This window comes from Lissotriton vulgaris, chromosome 2_1, assembly GCF_964263255.1.
Source record: "Lissotriton vulgaris chromosome 2_1, aLisVul1.2, whole genome shotgun sequence".
NCBI classification, from domain to species: domain Eukaryota; kingdom Metazoa; phylum Chordata; class Amphibia; order Caudata; family Salamandridae; genus Lissotriton; species Lissotriton vulgaris.
In genome coordinates, this window is record NC_141687.1 from 957,803,388 (window position 1) to 957,811,927 (window position 8,540).

Consider the following 8,540-nt stretch of genomic DNA (forward strand, 5'->3'; position numbering starts at 1 on the left):
GACCACCCAGGAACCCCACACCCAGGCCAGGTAAGCAGCAAGGGCAGGAGCAGCGGGAAAAAGAAAGCCCAGGAGGCACAGTACCCAGACCACAACCACAAGGCCCCAACCCAGCAAAGCCGGAGAGGAGCCAAGCAAACCGCAAAAAAAGAGGTCAACAAACCCCAACAGAACCGGGAAGCCAGGACCACAGCCAAGCAACCCGACCACGCAGGAGGAACAGCAGGCCCAAGCAAACCCCAGAAGAAGAGCAGAGGACCAAGAGGCAGGACCACAGACAACCCACAGCCAGGAGGGAGGGACCCGCAGAGGCCCGAGCACCACAGAACAGCACCCCAACCACAGACGGAGGGGCAACCAAACAGACCCACACCGGGAACAAAGCCCGGGAAAGCAAGGGAGGAAGGAGAGAGCCAGGACCACAGAACCAGGAAGAACCCAGAAAAGGCCGGCAACAACCCCCATAGCAGGCCAAAAAGGGTCAGCACAGCCCAAAAACCCAGAAGGCACAGCCCGAAGCCACACACAGCCAGCAAGAAGCCGGCAGAACCGTAGCCACAGGCCCACAACACTGGGAAAACAAGCCCGGGAAGAGAACCAACAGCAGAAGAAGGCCCAGAAGGAACCACCAGGAAGCGGTCCCAACTCATAACACCCCGCCAGGACCCAAAGGGACAACAGCAGGGAAGCAGGAGCGGCACGCCCCAGACAAAAAACCGCAGCCAGGCACCCACCAAGGGAACCAGACGAGACCAGAACAACTCAGGGAGCAAACACCCCCAACAGGAGACGGACCCGGAAGCCAAACGCCCCCAGCAGCCCCAGAAGGCCAGGCAGGGACCAACCCGGCCAACACAGAGCAGACAGCGGAGCACGGGGACAGCACACCAACCCGGAGAACAGGAGGCATGACAGGAACCGGCAGCAGCCCGGAGGCCCCATTCAGGAACAAACCAGGCAGGCACTCCGGCAGAAACAGGAGTGGCAGACAGCCAAAAGCCAGCACAGGGGGAGCCAGCGCAGAAGCAGCCAGGCCAAGCACAAAGAAAAGCTCCCGGACAACACCAGAAGCCCCAAGCGGGAGCAAGGGAAGCCCACACCAACAGGAAGACCCAGGCAGGCACCACAACAGGCACCAAGCAGGGAACAGACGAGGACAGGAGCAGGCAGGGCTGAATCAGAACAGCCGCACCCAAGGCAGCACAAGCCACCCAAGCGCGGGCAGAGGGGACAGACCACCCTAAAGAGCCCCCAGCAAGACACAGGCAAGCACCCTGAGCGGAACCAGGTACAGCCCAAGGGACGGGAGGAACAGGACCAGGAACCAGGAGCTCCAAAGGCGACCAACCACACAGAGGCCAGGAAGCGAAGAGCCAGGACACCCAAGCAGAGCAGAGGCCCCGCATCGGTCCGAGGAGCAGGAACACCGGCTCACCACCAGGCGGGTCAGGCAGCCCGAAGAAGAGGGGGAACAGAACGCACCCCCCACAGGCCGTCGCTGAAGAAGAGAGGAACACCACGCAAGAAAGCAAGGTGCAAGCAAGCACGCAGGAAAAACCCCAACAACACAGGGAACCCCAGAAGCAAGCAAAGGCAGAGCCAGCAAAAAGGAACCATCCACCACAGAGGCGACAGGAACCCACGCCAACCCCAGGCAGGCCACAAACAGAAGAGCGAACGCCAACAGCAAAGAGAACCAGCAAACAACCCCCAAGAGAGGAAACCCCACAACAGAGCCCAAAAGGAACTTACAGGCACGAGTGGCCAAGAGCAGGGGCACCCCCCGAAGAAGTGCACCAAAGGGAGAAGACCCCGGCATGCCCCAACCCAGAAAACAGACGAGAGCCGGGGCAAGCGGCAAGGCAGCAGGCCCGGAACAGAAACCCGAACCACACAGACCAAGAAGAGGAGCACAGGAACCACAGCGCCCGATCACCCAGCACCAATCAGACACCCCCGCATCACAGGAGGGGAGGGTGCGGACAGGGAGCCCCAGAGAGCACCAGGACGTCCGAGCGACCATAGGCACACAGAAACACCCGCCACCTAGCCCATACAGGAAGCAAGCAGCGCGGGGCACCCAGAGGCAGCAGAACACCCCTAAGGAAGATGGAACGAAGCACAGCGTGAACTCATGTACCCCAAGCAAGAGGCCCCAGCACAAACCTCGGCACCCCCAGGAGGCACCCGACGCAGGAACATGGCATGGAACAGAAGGTCCGCCTGTCACCACGCCAGGACAGACACCAGCAGGCCAACAGGGTCCTCCTAGAAGAAAAAAGGGGGTAAAACAACCAGAGCGGGGGCCAATCAGATCAACAAGGCCCCCACCGCAACCTGGTGGGAAAAAAAAAACAAGACATACACCACAGTCCACACGAGATACTGCAGGAAACATCATGTTACCAAAACAAATGAATGTGGAAAGCGCACGTTCACTCCAGCACCGGGGCAACTTGGCGCCGAAAGAACAAATGCATCAGGCAACCCAACTCAATGGTACACACAACATCAACATAAAACAGAAGAAAGGTTGAATGGACCCGAAGGGAATAGAACCTGTGAGCATGAGGAGCAACACAGGACCCCCTAAGCGAATGCATCAAGCCATCACGCCACCAGACCCCGCAAAGAAACATCCGTAAAAGAAGCACATGCAGGCGTCATACATTGTAGTGGGACAGGTGAGGCTCGACCACGGATCCCAGCAGCAAAGGCGGCAGCGCCAGCCGAGCGGCCACAACCCATTCCTGCAAAGTGGAAGAAAACGAGAGACCACGAGAACCACAGGCTTAGAACTCGTAACAGAGTCACGGCAGCATAAAGCACAACAAAAGCAGAAGACACAGCACAGCAGACAAAGCGAAGCCTCCGGTGCAGGAAGAGAAGTGCGGCGAGCAGAGAGTCACAGAAGCGAGGCAAGGCGTCTGCTGCCATTAAAGCAAAGGGATTCCGTTCTGAGCCGAATCAAAGCCACATCAAAAAAGCGTGTTGCACTCTGTGAACTGTCAACACCGAAACTGAAATGATTCAGTGCAGGAGCTGCCGTGAGTGCGAAAACACTGAAAAAGCACAGCCTCCCTCAGCTCTAAAATAGAAATCCACGATGAATGGGGAGAAAGAAACAAAAATACAGCATGAAAGTTACACGCACAAGCATCTCCAAACGTCACTTCAGGGCCTTTTCTTTTAAACAGAAAGAAAACGGGTCACTAGCGCCAGGCAGAAGAAAAAAGGGATCCCGAAATCGGGACTCACCAGGAGTGGGGGCCAACCCCAGGAACAAGGCCCCCACAGCACCGCCGAGCAGAAGACCATCAGGAGCCCATCCAGCAAGGCACGGCTCCCCGGTCAGGCTCGGTAAGCCGAGCCCGCGACCCGGAAGCAACCGGGAACTCCAGCACCAGCCACAAAGGGCCGGTAGGTGCAGGCAGCACACAGCAAAGCCGGGAACCCTTCAATCCAAACACCGGCTCCAGAGAAAGACTGACTCCAAGCAAGCCCGGCAGGCCAGGAGGCAGTCCAGGGAACCCCACGCCCACACAGCCAGGCAGCGGGGCGGGGGGAGAAGAGAAGCACCGCCACTCAAGCCCAGCAGGAGCAGCACCAGTACAACAGTACAGTAATATTATTGTTTCAGTCTTATTTTACATACCTCATTTGTTGTATTTGTCGATTTCAATCAATCGTGTACTCTAGGTGACAACACTATTCACCCACGACTGTGGTTACACCGTAACATTTCACCATAGTTATCCCCGATATGTGAAGCTCCATTGCTTACATTCTGACGTCAGCAAACACACCTCCTCATATCAAATAGACGTTTTCTATGTCTATTACGCTTCCGCACCACGTGATCACGCACCCAGACTATAGAGCTAGGAACCATAGAGTATTGCAAAATAGAGCGTTGCATGCCAAGGGTAGCGAGGAGAGATTCACCTACACAACTTACTCGGTAAGAACTTGATTGTTTACCCATCAGTTACCGCTCGTGCTAGACCGCTCAATGCCGATTTTACATGGCATCTATATTTATTTTTGCAGCACATTGATAACGCTGCAAAAAACTATACAAGGTCAGTGTGTACTTCTTCATCCCTACTATCGTAAATTTTGCTTTTCACACCATAAATCCACATGGGGATATAAAGGGTAGTCACCAACACAGAACCTTTCAGTTCACAGACAATTTACCACACAGTGATTGAAATGTGATATACGTGCTATAAATGTTTAATGCCATATGTTTTTCTTTCTTAAATAATGATACCAATGATGACATATTATACTGTTTCTAGATATAACTGAAGGCCCCTGAAGAAGGGCTATATGCTTGAAATGCATTGGGCAAAACAAATACCATGGAATATGATATAAAATATTCATGAAAAATACTTAAAAAGGAAAATCTTTGCTACTAATAAATGAAATACAGAACAATGAAAAAAGATTCTTTGAATTATTAACGAAAAGTTATAAAGGAGTGCATGGATGGAATGTTTCTTGTGACACAGGATTCATATCTCTAAGCATTTTTGACGTTCTAATCTTGATAGCCCAGCAAGATTACCACCTTATGCACCAACGAAATATATGAAATAAATAAAAGAACTATTACCATATTTAAACCTAAGTGCTGAACCAAATTCAATTCATTTGCAAGGAAAAAAATTGTAACAGAGTGATGAAATGGTAGCTAGTGGTTGAGTAGGGTATGTGACAGACATCCTGTGGGAAATTTGTGTTAATAGGTTGCCATTAGTGAAGATATTTGTGTTAGGAAATAGTGGTGCTAGAGTGAAAATAGGGTGAACCTGTTAGTCCTAGAGAAGTAGTATTTATACTTACCAGCCTCCACTCCACCTGGAATTCCCTCAATGCCTTCAGTGTGAAGTACGGACAACACTTTATCCTCCCAGAACCTGATTTAGAGGGTCCAGTGCATCTTGGTGCAACCTGGAAGTAAGGGAAAGTACTCTCCCCTGCAGGTAAGTCCTATTGCTTGTGGATGTTCTCCTGTGACTGTCTGATATTGGAGATCGCATTCAACTTATACACTATTCTGTCCCACATTTGCCTTTACTGGCTCATGGCTGTTGTCTGGGCGGGGATTCGAATAACAGTGGCTCAACACTAACTATCTCATCCACCACAACATTTAACTAATTTTCTGAGAACCTGGGCTGTCTCCTTCAGTCATTTTGAAAAGAGATGCTAATGTAGGTCAACTGCTGGTGCTTTGTGTTGTAAGTGGTAAATGGTTTGTGTGGTTTGAGGATTTTTTTTGCTATGTAAGCATTCCTGCTATTGATTACCATTGACTGTGTAATTTGTCACTCACATTTGCTTGCTTCCTATTCACTGGCTTTCTTTGTTTTAGCCTGTTTATCTTGTCTATGTCCGTTCCTTGGAGCACAGACTCTTTACCACCTCTCTCCGACTAACTCCTTCCATGAGAGCTCGCTTTTTATGAACAATAGTATTGCATTTCCGTAAAGCATTCCAAGAGAGTGCATGTGTTTTCCAGCTGTATTCCTCATATACTTTTATGCCCACTCTCTGCCCTCCACGTTCTTTCCTGTCCAATGTTCTGTCCCGCCTAACCCCCATTGCACTTTGCTTTACCCCTCCTTCTGCCCTTCCTTGCAGTTTGCTTTCCCTCCATTGCTTTTATCCTTTTCCCCTACCCTCACACCCTCCATGCCTGTTGTGCTTTTACAATGTGTCCATTGCACCCACCCACAATCTGCTCCTTGCTCCTGCTTCTCTCTCACCCATGTCTCCTTGTTGCTATGTCTCTCCCCGGCTCCTCAACCCACTCCTACTTTTGTTTTGTTTTAAAAAAGGGCTTTTGTGTAAAAAATGTCAGATGTGCCTTTGCCACTTCTTTTTATGTATTATTCTATCTTAGAGCGGTAAATGAAAAGATGAAAAAACATTGCTACATGCGCGCACCTTCAAAATTACTCAGCAGCTATATTATATGGCATTTTCAGTTTCTATTTTTATCCATGCTGCACAGCAGCCGTGGTGCTTTACGTCGTAGCGAAAAATCTGTGAATGAGTGAATTTTTATTGTGTCAATTAACTTAAATTGGTACAAAATACATAAAGTACTAAAACATAGACATAGCATTCAATCACAAAGCATGCACTACTCAGTACTAAGTAAGGTGCAAGACCGTTTGCATCTGAAGAAGTGATAAAAGTCAATTTATGAGGTGTTCCAAGTATGATATGTCTATACAAAGGTTAAAATGAAACAGACAAGGCAGTCACTAAAAGGGATAAAACATTCAAATAAGAGGTTTATGTACAGAGGGAACTGATGGTTTCATGCTCAAGAAACGTTTGGTACTTTAATTTGCGGTTTAAAAGTAGAAAATCAAAATACTTCCCAAAACGAGCCAAGTTCATACAGGTTCTGGTTGTTAAGCCGAAATTCAAGACATCCTTGAAGGTTGTAATACCTATACCATGCTTTAAAAAATACAGACACAGAAATGATGGAAGGAATGTGAACAAATCAAACATTCACCCCCAGTCAAGAGATCTGGGTTAAATCCATTGTTCTTTTGCTCACCATGCAACCCCGGTTTGGACACAGCATAGGCAAATTAGTCTTGACTGAGCTCCTCATGGGAACAGTCTAGCCCAAACTGCCAAACCAGGTCTTCCGTGGACCAGAAATAAGTATCCTCGGATCGGTTTCAGGGTATCAACCCTCATCAGCCAGGCTAGCTTGAATCCAATGGCACAGTCTGGCCATACCTGGCGCACTTAGGGCGAAAAATGCTGCTGCAACAAATAATGGATGGAATGCTGAATAAATCAAACATTCACCCCAGTCAAGAGATCTGGGTTAAATCTATCCTTCTTTTGCTCACCATGCCAACCCAGTTTATTTTGTGATGTTACTATGTGTGCCCTAAGTGGCAAACGGTATGCCCAGACGGGGGTCCCTTGCTCTCTGCACCACTGGATTCAAGCTAGCCTGGCTGATGAGGGGTGATACCCCAAAACTGGCCTGGTTCTAGCGGGGGCCAGGTGGGTCAGGCCCACCCAAACATGAGCCTGGCCCACCCAGACATTAGCCTTGGCACTCGCAGTGAGGACATGAAGGTCAATAGAAAATGGGAACTATAATTTAAAACGTTCCTCCCAACATTGTTTTTCTTCCTATTCTGGAAGTTGAGTGATTGGGCCTGGGCTCTTTATCACAGCCATCCCCAATCAAACAGCTCCTTTTAGAGAGGTGGGTTGTCATGCAGGTACAATAGGGGCGAAGGGGACAGTTCTTTATTTAGCACTGAGTAACTTTTGCCTACTGTCCTGTGTGGATATTTCCTTTTCTGTTCAGCCTGGAGAAAATAAGTTTGTTTATTCTGATTCACCTTTCCTGACCCCTGCAGCTGCTTATCAGATCAGGCTGTGACACAAAGTTTGACTAACTGAATAGGTGAGAGGCATGAACTGAGTGTGAATGGCTAGCCTCTACTCATAAAATGAAGGGCGAAAAGACACTTTTGAATGTAATCAAATGATATCTAAAGATTTTTATTATTCCTCACTATATTCTTTTTGTATGGATAATTTTTTGACAATGTTAGCGGAGCACATAGACATATTCACAACCTGGACGAATTGGATATCTGCTGATATCGAAGTGGTTCGAAATGTAAAGCGCTTCGACACCCGTTTGCGCTATAGAAAACACGCAATAAATAAATAACTAAATAAATAAATAAATAATGTGTTAGTATTTGTTTTTATTTTTTAAATCTGCAAGGCACATATTTTGTTGGTAGAAAATTAGATAATCAGGCCTGGCCTGTTGGAATTTTTGGGTTTGCACTTAGGTCCAGACATTGCACTTACTTTCAAATAACTCTCCACATGCTCTGTATCCACACAGAATCCATCCGTTGTATCATGGTGACTATATGCAAGTAGATATGATGTAATCTAGGGCTTGTAGGCTACACAAGCAGTGATAAAATGGGCCTGCAGTGGCCCACCCAAATGCACTCTTGGCCCACCCAAATAAAAGTTTCTGGAGGCGGGCCTGCCTGGATGCTTTTTTCCAGTTCAGGCTGGTCTGTTCCCATGAGAAACAGGGTCAAGGCTGATTTGCAAATGGCTGGGTCCAAACTGGGGTGACGTGGCGAGCAAAATAATGATGGATTAAACCCAGATCTGTGACTGGTGGTGAGTGTTTGAAAAGTTTCAACACTATGTCCGTCATTTTATTTTGTGATAATACCATGTTTTAAAAACAACAGCTTCAATAAAGTGCGCCGCACAGGTAAGAATTGAGGGCAACAACAAAGCAGATGAATAATGGACTCTCTCTTATATTGGAAAAAATAATTGCAAAGCCAATTGGGCTCTTATGTGAGACCTATTGGCTTTTCCAATGCTTGCTGTCTTTATTCCCTTTCAAGTATATACAGAACAGCTCCAGGGGCGGCCTTAGGCATGTGCAAGCTGTGCACCTGCACAGGGCCACCAAACCCCAGGCACCACCACGCCAA